Source organism: Canis aureus, chromosome 3 (genome assembly GCF_053574225.1).
Source record: "Canis aureus isolate CA01 chromosome 3, VMU_Caureus_v.1.0, whole genome shotgun sequence".
Lineage (NCBI taxonomy): Eukaryota > Metazoa > Chordata > Mammalia > Carnivora > Canidae > Canis > Canis aureus.
In genome coordinates this window covers 72,335,304-72,349,085 of record NC_135613.1, presented here as the reverse complement: position 1 = coordinate 72,349,085, position 13,782 = coordinate 72,335,304, and the positions used below count along the sequence as shown (strand labels likewise).

The 13,782-nt window shown below is 36.3% G+C and overlaps 1 protein-coding gene and 1 pseudogene across 1 annotated transcript in view; one reads left to right on the top strand and one right to left on the bottom strand.

The window, feature by feature from the left end:
• The window catches only part of BUD13 (BUD13 spliceosome associated protein), a 101,117-nt gene extending 87,581 nt beyond the window's left edge, over window positions 1-13,536 (top strand). The window contains exons 11-12 of the transcript XR_013376901.1: window positions 12,563-12,614; window positions 12,711-13,536. The gene's annotated coding sequence lies outside the window, so the exon portion shown is untranslated. The remainder of the gene's footprint in view (window positions 1-12,562; window positions 12,615-12,710) is intronic.
• LOC144311626 (small nucleolar RNA U3) lies at window positions 5,098-5,266 on the bottom strand (annotated as a pseudogene).
• Window positions 13,537-13,782: the final 246 nt, after the last annotated feature.

The following is a 13,782-nucleotide window of genomic DNA, read 5'->3' as shown; positions in this document are numbered from 1 at the left end:
TTGCTGGCAGATATATTAAACAAATACTTTCAAGTAATTGTCTTAAAAATGCTCAAAGAGCTAAAGGAAATGTGGAGCAAGTGAATTAAATGATGTATGAACAAAATGGAAATATCAATAAAGAGACAAAAAACCTAAAAGGAAACCAAAAGACAATTACGGAGCTGAAAATTATAATAATTAAAATGAAAAAATTCACCAGCGGGAATGAAAGGCAGATCTGAACAGGCAGAAGAGAGAATCCGTGAACTTGAAAATATGACAATTGGTATTATTGAATCTGAGGAACAGAAAGAAAAAATATTAAAGAAAAAGTGAACACTCTAAGGGATCTGTGGGACATCATCAAGCAGACCACCATATATTTTGTGGGAATCCCAGGAGAGGAGAGGGGGAAAGGAGCACAGAAAGTATTTAAAGAAATTATGGATGAAAACTTTCCAAATTTGATGAAAGGCATGCTTATAAACATCCAAGAAGATCAATGGATTCCAAGTAAGATGAACCCAGAGAGATCCACACTGACATACATTATAACCAAACTTTGAAAAGACAATGAGAGAATCTTAAAAACAGCAAGAAGGAAGCAAATTGCTGCATATAAAGGATCTTTAATAAGATTGTCAGCATATTTCTCATCAAAAACTTTAGAGGTCAGAGGCAGTGGGCTCTGGATATATTCAAAGTGCTAAAGGAAAAAAACCTGTTAACCAAGAATCCTGTATCCTATATCTGATAAAACTGTCCTTCAAAATTGAGGGAGAAATTAAGACATTACAGATGAACAAAAGTTGAGAGAGTTCATGACCACTAGACTTGCACTGCAAGAAATGCTCAAGGCAGTCTTGTAAGATGAAATGAAAGGACGATCGACAGTAACTCAAAGCCAATTAGAGAAATAAAAATCTCAGTATATGTAAATACACTGACAGTTATGAAAACTGGTATTATTGTAACAATGGCTTATAACTGTTTTCTACCTGATTTAAGAGACTAATATACTTAAAGGAAAGATTAGTTTGTGTTTTGGGGCACACAATATATAATGCAATTGAGAACATCAGCAACTGAAAAGGGTGGGGGAAGAGCTGCAAAGGAGGCGAGTTTTTGTTGTTATCGAAGTTATGCTGGTATAAATTCAAATTAGAGTGTTATAACTTTAGAATATTAAGTATAATCCCTAGGATAGCCACAAAGAAAATAGCTATAGAATATGCACAAAAGGAAATAAGAAAATAATTTAAACATTTCATTACAAAAAAATCAACTAAATACAAAAGAAGTCAGTAGTACGGGAAATCAAGGACAAAAAAACCATAAAGCATATAGAAAACAAATAGCAAAATGGCAGAAGAAAGTCCCTCCACATTAGTAATTACTTTAACTATGAGTTGATTAAACTCACCAATCAAAAGACCATCCATTTGCAGAATGGATAAAAACACATGATCCACATTATATGCTGCCTATCTATAAAAGATTCACTTTACATCCAAAGACACAAACAGCTTGAAAGTGAAATGATATTCTATGCAAATAGTAACCAAATAGTAACTCATTCTATGAACCAAAAGAGACTAGGAATGGCTATATTATTTTCAGACAAAAGATCAAAAGAGGGTACAAGAGACAAAGACATTATATATAATAAAAGTTTTTTAAAAAAAGATTTTATTTATTCATGAGAGACAAAGAGAGAGAGAGAGAACGAGAGAGAGAGAGAGAGAGAGAGAGAGAGGCAGAGACACAGGCAGAGGGAGAAGCAGGCTCCATGCAGGGAACCCAACACGGGACTCGATCCTGGGACTACAGGATCACACCTTGGGCTGAAAGCAGGCGCTAAACTGCTGAGCCTCTCAGGGATCCTCAATAAAAGTTTTAATATAGTGAGAAGATATAACAATTATAAACATTTACTCACCTAATGACAGACCATCAACATATATGAAGAGAACTGACTTAATTGGAGTGAGACACAGTTACACAAGAATAATTTGATACTTCAATAGTCTACTCAAAATAATGGATAAAACAGCCAGACAGAAGATAAGCAAGGAAGCAGAGGGCTTAACACAATGAACCTCTATCTTTATTAGACAAATACAGTGTACTCTACCCAATGACAGCATACACATTCTTCTCAAGTGCACATGGGACATTTTCCAGGATAGGTGGTATGTTAGGCCACAAATTAAGTCTCAGTAAATTTAAAAAGATGGGTATTGTACAAAGTATCTTCTTTGACCACCGTAAGATGATGTTAGAATCAATAACAGAGGTAAAACTGGAAATTTTATGAAATTGTGGAAATTAAATAAAGATTTACGCAGCCAATGAATCAAAGAATAAATCACAAGGGAAATTAGAAAATATTTAGAGATGAGTGCACAAAAAGGCAATGCACAAAAACTTATGGGACACAGTACAAAGAATGCTAAGGGGGAAATTTATAGCTATAAATGCTTACATGAAAAAATAAGAATATCTCAAATCAACAACCTAACTTTACAACTTAAATAGCTAGCAAAAAACAAGCTAAATCCAAAGTGCAGAAGGAAGGAAATAATAAAGATTAGAGTAGAAGTAAACAGCATAGAGAAGAGAAAAACAGAGAAAAATCAATGAACCCAAAAGTTGGTTCTTTGAAAAGTCAACAAAACTGACAAACTTTTAGCTAGGTGGACTAAGAAAAAAGAAAAGACTCAAATTCTTAAAATTAGAAATGAACGTGGGGGTTACCAGAGAGTACTATGAACAGTTGCACACCAACATTGGATAGCCTAGATGAAATGGAAAAAGTCCTAGAAGCACAAAGCCTACCAAGACTAAATCACAAACAGAAAATATAAATATACCTATAACTAGTGAGGAGATTGAAGCAGTAATAAAAAATTCCTTTTTTTTTTTAGTAATAAAAAATTTCCTGGCAGAGTAAAGCCATATGCCTAATGGCTTCACTGTTCATTCTACCAAACATTTAAAGAAGAACTAATACCAAACCCTGTTCAAACTTTTCTAAAAAATTTAAGAGGAAGGAACACTTTCTAATTCATTCTATGAACCCAGCATTATCCTGATACCAAAGCCGGAGATACTACGAGAAAACTTGTAGTATCTAAAGGATATCTTTTATGAACGTCAATGTAAAAATCCTCAACAAAATGCAAGCAAATCAAGTGCAGCAGCATATTAAAATGATTATACATCATGGCCATATGGGACTTATTCCTGGAATACAAGGATGGCTCAACATACAAAAACCAATAAATGTAATACAGCACATTAAGACAATGAAGGAGAAAAACCCACATAATTATTTCAATTGATGCAGAAAAGGGATTCGACAAAATGTAACACTCTTTTATAATAAAAACACTAAAAAACTCTAGGAATAGAAGGAAGTTAGCTCAACATAGTAAAAAACATACATGAAAAAACTATAGTAAGCATACTCAATGATGAAAGAATAAAAGCCTCCCCTCTAAGATTGAGAACAATACAAGAATACCAGCTTTCAATACTGCTGCTCAGCATAGTATTGGAAATTCTAACCAGAGCAATTAGGTAAGGAAAAGTGTGAAAGTCACCCAAAGCAGAAAATAAGTAAAATTATCTCTGCACATTATATGATCTTATTTGTAGAAAACCTTAAAGATTGCACAAATAACTGTTAGAAATAATACATTTAGCAAAGTAGCAGAATATGAACCCAATAAGCAAAAATAAATTGAGGGTGCCTGGCTGGGTGGGTCGGTGGGGCATGCAACTCTTGATCTCAGGGTTGTGAGTTCAAGCCCCACACATGGACCCTACTTAGAAAAAAGTTGTGTTTCTATCCACTAACAATAAACAATCCTGAAAAGGAAATATAAAAACTATTCCATTTACAATAGCATCAAAAAGAATAAAATACTTAACTGAGGAGGTGAAAGACTTGTACAATGAAAAGTATAAAACATTGCTGAAAAATTGAAGAAGACATAGATAAATGGAGACACATCCCATGTTCATGGATTAATATTGTTAAAATCTTGATACTACCCAAACTGACTGACAGATTCAATGCAATGTCTATCAAAGTCCCAGTGATTTTTTTCAGAAATAAAATTCATATGGAAAATCAAGGGACCCCTAATAGTTAAAACAATCTTGAAGAATGAAACTGAAAGACTCACATTTCCTGATTTCAGAAGTTACTACAAAGCTACAGTGTAAGCTATATTATCAAAAACAGTGTGGTATTGGCATAAAGATAGACATATAAACCAGTGGAATAGAATAGAGCCCAGAAATAAACTCTTGAATATATGTTCAAATGATTTTTGTTAAGGGTGCCAAGACCATTCAATCTTGAATGACAATATTGAAGACAATCTTTCAACAAATGGTACTGGGAGAACCAGATAGTCACAGGCAAAATAATGAAGTTGGACCCTTACATAGTGCTATATACAAAAATTAACTCAAAGTGTATCAAAGACCTGAGTGTAAGACCTAAAACAATAAAACTGGTAGAAGGAAACATAGGGCAAATGCTTCATTACTCTAGATTTGGCAATGATGTCTTGAAAATGATACCAAAGGCACAGGTGACAAAAGAAAAAATAGACAATTATAATTCATGAAAATTAAAAATTTGTTCACCAAAAGACGCTATCAGCAGAGTAAAAGGGCAGCCCACAGAATGGGAGAAAAATTTTGCAAATCATATATATGATAAAGGATTACTATCTAGAAGTATCTAGAGAATTCCTAAAACTCAACAACAGCAAAAGAACCTGATTCAAAATTAGGCAAAGGACTTGAATAGACATTGCTCCAAGGAAGAGATATAAGTGGCCAATAAGCCCATGAAGATGCTCAATTGTACTAATCAGTAGGAGAAATTCAAATAAAAACTATAATGTGGTACCACCTCACACCAAATAGGATGACTACCATAAAAAAATAAAAAAGAGAAAGAAAAAGAAAACAACATATTGATAAGGATGCAGAGAAATTGGGACTTTTGTGCACTGTTGGTGGGCATGTGAACTGGTATAGTCACTGAGTGTGGAAAAGAGTATAGCAGTTTCTCAAAAAATAAAAAATAAGATTACCATATGATCCAGCAATTCCACCTCTGGGTATATGCCCAAAAGAATTGAAAGCAGGGTCTGCCAGAGATTTTTTTTCTGCCTCCTCCTCATGGTTTTGGGTACTCTACACATTCAGAGAAACTTGTCTAGTAACAAACTATAGAAATGACCCCTGAAAGTACAGTCTTTGGAAGAGATATTTTGTATACCTGTGTTCATAGCAGCATTGTTCACAATAGCTAAAACATGGAAGCAACCCATGTGTCCATCAGCAGATGAATGGATTACCAAAATGTGGTATATACATACATGGAATATTATTCAGCCTTAAAAAGGAAGGAAATTCTGTGATATGCTACAACATGGATGAACTTTGGAGACACTGCTAAGCAAAACAAGCCAATCACAAAAAGAAAAATACTACATAATTTCACTTTTATGAAATACTTAGAGTTGTCAAAATCATAGAGACTGTAGAATGGTGGTTGCCAGGGACTGGAGAAAATGGAGTGTGTGTGTTTAATGGGTATTAGAGTTTCAGTTTTACATGATAAAGAGTTATGGAGATGTATGATGATGATGGTTGTACAGCATTATGAATGTATATGGTACCATTGAACTATACACTTGAAAATGGTTAAGGGGCGCCTGGGTGGCTCAGTGGTTGAATGCCTTGCCTTGGGTTCAGGGCGTGATCCTGGAGTCCCAGGATCGAGTCTCACATTGGGCTCCCTGCATGGAGCCTGCTTCTCCCTCTGCCTCTGCCTATGTCTCTGCCTCTGTCTGTGTGTCTTTCACGAATAAATAGATAAAAATCTTTAAAAAAATGGTTAAGATGGTTAAATTTTATACTATGTGTATTTTACTACAACAAAAAATTGAAAAAAAAAAAAAAAAAAAGGATGTAATCACACAATTGCTTACCCAGCAAAATACGCTGACCATCCACCATCTTCCAGGCACTGGGAATAAGAATGAAGAACCCAGACACCATTGCAGTTTCTCATGGCGTTTCCAATCTAGAGGGCATTGTAGATCATTACAATTAAGAGGCCTAAGTGCTAACTCCATGTAGCAATGAAAGTCAGAGGAGAAGCCCTTGATCCAGTTTAGGGTGTCAGGAAAGTTTTCTTGGAGCAAGTGGCAGTAAGCTGAGACAGGACAACAATTTGATTATACTTAGGATTTGGGCTGGGGAAGAGGGAAGGTGTTCTAGGAGAGAGTATGGAGTTGGACCCAGCTCTATGAAGAAGCCCTTCCTGTAATCTGCCTAAAACATGCCTTGGTCAAATTTTAAAGTTGGCCTTGAGCTCTAGTATATATATTTTGTGTCCTGAGAACTATTTGCCTAACTCAATGTGGTAATGATTTTTTCCTATGTTTTCTTCTAGAATTTTACAGATTTAGCCATATTTAGGTCTATGATTCATTTCAAATTAACTTTTTTTAAAAAAGATTTTTTAAAAAAGATTTTATTCATTCATGAGAGACACACAGAGAGATAGGCAGAGACATAACGCAGGCAGAGGGAGAAGCGGGCTCCATGCAGGGAGCCCGATGTGGGACTCGATCCTGGGACTCCAGGATCACGCCCTGGGCCAAAGGCAGGTGCTAAACCGCTGAGCCACCTGGGCTGCCCCTAAAAAAAGATTTTATGTATTTGAGAGAGAGAGAGAGAGAGAGAGAGAGCATGAGCAGGGGGAGGGGCAGAGGGAGAAGGACAAGCAGACTCCCTGCTGAGCAGGGAGGTGGATGTGGGGCTTGATCCCAGGACAATGAGATCATGACCAGCTGAAGGCAGATGCTTAACTGACTGAGCCATCCAGGCACCTCTCAAATTAACTTTTTTATATGGTGTAAGGTATATATTTAGGTCCTTCCTTCTGCCCTTCCTTCCTTTCTCTGTTCCTTCTTTTTCTCCCCTCTTCCTCCCTCTTGCCCTTTCTTCCTGTCCTCCTACCTCAATATCCAATTGTCCAGCATGATTCATTGAAAAGACTTTCCTTTTCCCACTGAATTACCTTGGTAACTTTGTCAAAATCAGTCGACTATATGTTGGGCATATTTCTGGGCTCTTCTGTTCCACTGACTTATATGTCTATCCTTGCCCCAATACCATGTTGACACAATTGATTACTGTAACTTTGCAGTAGGTCTTGAAATCAAGTAGTGTAAGTACTCCAAATTCCACCCCCCCACCCCGATCTTCTGCATTTCTTTTAGGATTAGATAATCAGTTCTTTAAAAAAGCCTACTGGCCTTTTGATTAGGTATGCACTGAGAATCTATAAATCATTTGGGGGACGATTAACATCTTAGCAGTATTGAATATTCTAATCCATGGACTGTTGCATGTTTCTATTTATTTGGCCTCACATTATTTCTCTTAGCAATGTCACAGTTTTCAATGTGTAAGTCTTATACATATTTTGTTAAATTTATCTATGAGGACTGTTTTCAGTTTACTATTTTTCAATTTCATTTTCCCATTGTTTGTTGCTAATATATAGAAATACAATTGTTTTAAAAATATATTTGCCTTCTATCATGTCTTTGTTAATCTTCTTTATTAGTTCTAGTAGTTCTTTTGTAGATTCTTTTGAATTTTTCTACAGAGACCATCTTGCTGTATAATAAAGACAGTTTTACCACTCATTTCAAATCTGAGTGCCTTTTATTCCTTTTTATTGTCTTATTGCCCTGGCTAGAACTGCCTGTATTATGTTGAATAGAAGTGTTGAGAACTGACATCCTTGCTTTGTACCTGATTTTAATGACAAATCATTCAATCTTTCATCACTAAGTATGACGTTAGCTGCAGGGGTTTAAGGTTCCCTTTATTGTATTAAGGGTTTTCTTTATTCCTAGTTTGTGGAGGGTTTAAAAAAATTACAAATAAGTGCTAACTTTTGTCAAATGAATTTTCTGCTTCTTTTGAGATGATCATATATTGCTTTTGTTTTTAGTTTTGTTAACATGGTGAATTTTATTGATTAGTTTTTGTTTCATATATTTTGATGTTATGTTATTAGGTGCACACATATTTAGGGATGTTTTTTCCTCTGGATAATTCACCTCTTTATCTTTATGAAATGTCTCTCTTTATTCTGGTAATAACCCTTGTTCTGCAAACTACTTTGTTTGATGTTAATAGAGCCATCTTCAGCTTTATTTTGAATAGAATTTACATGGTATACCCATTTCCATCCTTTTCTTTTAATCTATCTGTGTTTAATGTTTTAAGTGTCAGGTCTTGCTTTTTAATTGAGTTTGATGATCTCTGTCTTTTAATTTGATTGTATAGACTATTAACATTTAGTATAATTATCAACATGGTTGAGTTTAAATCTCTTTCTTTTCTATTTGTTTTGTTTTTAGTATCTGTTATTTGTCCCTACTTTTCTTTTTTAGATTGAGTTTTTAAAATATAACTAATTTCATTTGTGCTATTGAAAGCCAGTGCTTTTAATTACTATACTACCCTCTCTCTCACTAGGGCCTTCCAACAGAGCTCCAGGGCAAAGAGTGAGTTGCCTAGGTATATTATAAGGGAAATCATGCTTTAAAGATAGGTCTTGCATCTTGAGATAAATAGCTATTTTCTGGACCCAAAAGCCTGGTATAGTTTATAAGGCTTTTTTTTTTTTCCCACCTTTCTGTCTCCTGAGGCATCTCACCACCTCAACTTCTGGAAGTCTTCAGGATGGCATAAGCTGTGCCATCAATCAAAGCCAGAAGATGGGGATGTCTGGATGGCTCAGTGGTTGAGCATCTGCCTTTGGCTCAGGGCATGATCCCGGGTCTGGGGATCGAGTCTGGCATCAGGCTTCCTTGCATGGAGCCTGCTTCTCCCTTTGCCTAGATCTCTGCCTCTCTTTCTCTGTGTGTCTCTCATGAATAAATAAAAAAAAACTTTAAAAAAATCCCAAAACAACAAAGCCAGAGGATGAAACCTAAATGTTGGATCCCTAGAGCTTCTAAGCCCTGCCCTCCATTCTGAGGGGAAAAATCTCTTCCAAGTGATTGCCAGGGCAGTGGGTTCCAACACAATGAAAAGCCTCACCCTCTTGAGTAGCCACTCAGTGCTGGAAGATCCTGAAACATTCATTACTTCTTCAACTACTTGGGCAATTACAGTCTCGCAATATCTCTGTACTTTTATCATGCAATGTCCATAACTGATATATCAAGAATTAGGGCTGTAAAGAAGCAGGATGGACAGTTTCAGGTAGTGAACTATTTATCATAGAGATATTCAAGTCAGAGTTGGACAATCACTTTTCAGGGATTGTTGCTGAGTTTTCAACAGTTGAGACAGTGTGGTTCCGACTGACAGTAGACAGTCCTAGTAGTTCCAAATTTGCCTGAGCATCAGAATACCTAGGAAGTTGTGGGGTTTTTTTTTGCTCTAATTTTTATTTTCTTGAAGATAATATATGCACATAGTCAAATAATTCCAAAAGGCTTATAATAAAATACAGTAGTTTCCTTTCTCAGCTCTCTCCACTCTCCCCAGTCTCCTTCCCCAGAGGCATAATCTTTATTTTAATTCTTCCTTCTAGTATCTATACAAATCTCCATTACTCTAAATAACAAGTAAATACTAATACAAAGATGTTTTTAATTCATCACTTTTAAATATCCATTGATTTCTATTTATTGTAGATGAAGACTTAGTTATCTTAACTGCCCAATATAGCTGTATTTTCATTAAAAAATACCAATATTTAATAGTTACATTGTTATATGCATACAGATATTTTAACTTAATATTACAAATATTATGGGTTATAATTGAATATAATATTATATAGCGTACTTTATTTTCTTCCTTTTCATTTCCCCTGAAGTTAATAATTGTCTTTATTTCTAATTTGCTCAGTTTTATGTGTATTCATCAACAACTCCTCCTACACCTCTTAAAAGCCTCACTCTCATCAGGCAATATATTAGTTCCATCTGTTGTTTTTTTTTTTTTTTAAATAGAGACATCCCTTCTGAAGACCTCCATTTTTCTTCTTCCTGGACTGATCACTTTCAAGGATTGCTGCACCCCTTTCATCCTGAGTCTTTCCATTGCTGCCGTTCTTGGTTTCCCTTGCCTCTCTTCTGAGCTGGATTCCTTGTTTCTAAATCTTGTATCTTTTTCTCTCTTGCTTTTCTTCCTTGTTTTGGTAAAGTACATCTTCAAGTAGTCCCATTAGATTGATGGTGGAAATGCAATCATAAGGTAAAAACATTCCTATCTGTTAATTCATACTGATTGTTTTCTGTGTTGTGAACAGTTGTCATTCTAGGATCTTTTCTCACATCCATCCAGGAAATGCCTTCTGCTTCTATCTATGCCTTCCCCTTTCTTTGCCTATTCTATGTTTTGGTGGAAGATATGCTCTGTAGCCTTATGAAAAAATATAGAACAGAGATAAACTTTAGAGACTTTGCGAAATTGAAAATTCTAATATTCTACTTCATACCAGATGATAGTTTGGCTGGGTATAGAATTTATGGTGGCCTTTAATGTCATTCACCAATATTCCTAGTTCTCTATTTTGTAGGCACAAGGTAGAATTGTATACCTTCATCTTCTTGATGTTAGCATTGTGATGTGATTTGCTTTAGACAACAAAATGTGATTCAATATACAAGTTATTCCTTGGACAGAAGACTCTAAAAGAAGGTGTATAATTCACTATGTTTTTTTCTCTGCTACTCTGACTGATACATTTGAGATGCTGCAGGCTCTCTCAGCCTGGGTTCCTAAGTGAGAATGACTTGGGAGATATGTTTCCCCACATGCAGATAAGCAAGAAATAAAACTTTTATTATTTTAAGCCATTGAAATTTAGAGGTTGTTTGCTGTCACATCATAATCTAGCACATCCTGATAGATCAAGATTGATTTCTAGAAATGCAGTACTAGTAAAACAAAAAGTCTATCATAGGTGGCCTGCCTAGGACTATTTAGTGAGCTATAAGAAAACTTTGTTAGTGGTTGTGAAGGTGGCAATGTACATTATGCAGTGGGAAATATTTAATAACATAGTCTGGGAGTCAGATCACATTCTTAAATTCAAACTCAAGATGAAAATATGAGGAAACAGTGTATGTTAGCATGTTTGGTTATTATTGACTATGTTAGACAAAATTGTAAGATAGTATGTTTATAGAAGAATTGGCCAATATGTGAGTAGAAATAAAAGTGAATAGAGAGTCCAAAATTCAGAGCCTTGAAATATTTGGAAGAGCCACTTAATTTTGGAGTCCAAATAGTAGGAGATAAAATTAAGAAAACTTGGGTGACAAAGACCACTTAAAATTTATTCTTGTAGCGTGAGTCAAAATAAGGGAATGACTTTCACTCCTACTGTTAAAAACTGACTAAATTAAGATGCTTCAGATAAAGATCCTTTGAGGCTGTAGTATCTAGTTACTCTTTTCATAAGACAAATGTTTGAAGGAAGGAAAAGAAACTAAGACTGTTACTTTCTCATATAACCCTGATAGGCCTAAGGTACACTGATCTTTAGAAGAAAAGAAAAAATATGGACATGAGAAACCAAAGACATAACTGTGGGAACTGTATCTCTAAAATAAATGTGGGCTGGATTCTGTTGCTGACAGAATCAAATAGGTAAAGAGATAAGATATTGAGAGAGATGTATTGCCAAAAGAACCATCAGTCTGTATTGAGAAAGATTATTCAAGGACCCAAAATGACCCTATCTAGCAGTAGCAAGTGATCTGATAAAGGAACTCCACCCTCAAGGAGACCATATTCCCTCACATTTACTTCATACATATATGAAGGCCAAGGAGAGTAATCGAAAAGAAAGAATTTCCTAGGGAAAAGAGCCAAGAACAATGGAGTACAATGGCAAAGGAGCTACTTCCAAGGAGCAAAATGAGAGCCTAATCTAGCAATATCCATATTCTAGAATGAGACTCTCAAAATGTCTGCACAGCAGGATTTCAGAATTGCAATGAGTGAGTGTCTTCTATTTTTATTCTTTTTCTTTCTGAATGGGACTGGCCCTGTGGTTATCATATCTCTGTTCCACCACTGTAGATTGAGCATATGAAGCAGAAAACATATTTTTACTTTATACGTCTCCAGATTAAGAGGAGAGCCACATCTGGATCTAATGGAGACACTGACACATCATCCAGGGAGATTGTACTTCGTGTTTGTTGCTATGACTAGATGGAACTTTTGGGTTGTTGCATTTGGGGAGAGGATGTTTATGTTCCTCTGGTGAGAAGAATAAGATACATATTTAGTGACTGAAGGATGGATTAGTGATTATATATATCTAGGACTCTCTGCATGCAGGGAAGTTTGCACTTCTTTCACTTTTTGAAGTTAGACAAGTCCTTGTAACTAACTATGGCCAAGGAAATGTGAGCAGAAGTGATGCGTGTCACTTCCTGATAGAATTTTTTTAAAGAGCTGTTAACTCATTTGTCATGTTCCCTTTTCTACCCAGAAACAGCTGGAGACCCTAACAGCCAAGGACCCTGCTGACCTGAGATACACAGGTAGCATCTAAGATTTTGGAGTTGTCTGTTACTGAAGCATAATCAAGCCCATCCTGACTGATACAGAATTCTAATTTGTAAATAGTTTTCTTTCAGGATGTGAAACACAATGCTCCCTTGCCTTCTTGAATTTAGTATTACTGTTGAGAAGACCACTCCAGTTTCTGATACATTGATGGTGACCTCTCCCTTTTTTTTCTTTTGAATTTTATTTTATTTTAGTGTTCTGCAATTTCATAATGATATGTCTTAGCATGAATTTATTTCATTGATCGTACTTTGGCACATGGTGAACCCTTCCAGTCTGGAAATTCATGCTCTTTGGTTTTGGGAAAGTTTCATGAACTATTTTATTGAAGATTTTTTTTCTTGATCTCTTGTAATTTCATATTGAATCTTCTCAACTTGTGTTCTAATTTTCTTATTTTTTCCTCTCCTATTTTCTATTCATTTTGCTCCCCTCTGCTGCTGGCTTTGCAAAATGATTGCACAGGTCAGGCTATAAAATAGGCCATCTGGCCTCCCTCCCATTTTCTGGGACCTCCACACTGCTTCAGCTGCCCTAGTTTCTTCCCCCTTCCCTGTCCTCAAGGCTAGGAAGGATGAGAATCTGCACTGAAGGACTGTTGTCCACTCGTCCCCAGGGATCTACTCTACTCCCCTCCCTGGGAAGGCCTGTGAACTCAGGTCTTGAACCTGTGTGTTCATGCTCTTCAGTGCTTAATGCACCTGCCTCACAGGTGTCCCTGGGTTGCACTTGACCCTCACATCTGGGGGCTGGGACAATATAGAATGTTCCTGGGTGGGATCCCTGGGTGGCGCAGCGGTTTGGCGCCTGCCTTTGGCCCAGGGCGCGATCCTGGAGACCCGGGATTGAATCCCACGTTGGGCTCCCAGTGCATGGAGCCTGCTTCTCCCTCTGCCTGTGTCTCTGCCTCTTTCTCTCTCTCTGTCTCTCTGTTACTATCATAAATAAATAAAAATTAAAAAAAAAAAAGAATGTTCCTGGGTATCCCCATCTTTCTCCTTCAGGCTCCTTGGTTTCTTACCCTTGTACATATCTGATGGCAGGCATTGATCCCTCCCCAGAAAAGTGTTCATATGCGCATAAACTGGTTTCACATTTAATTTCCAGGAGTTCAAGGGTTTTCTGAAACCCTTTCATGGG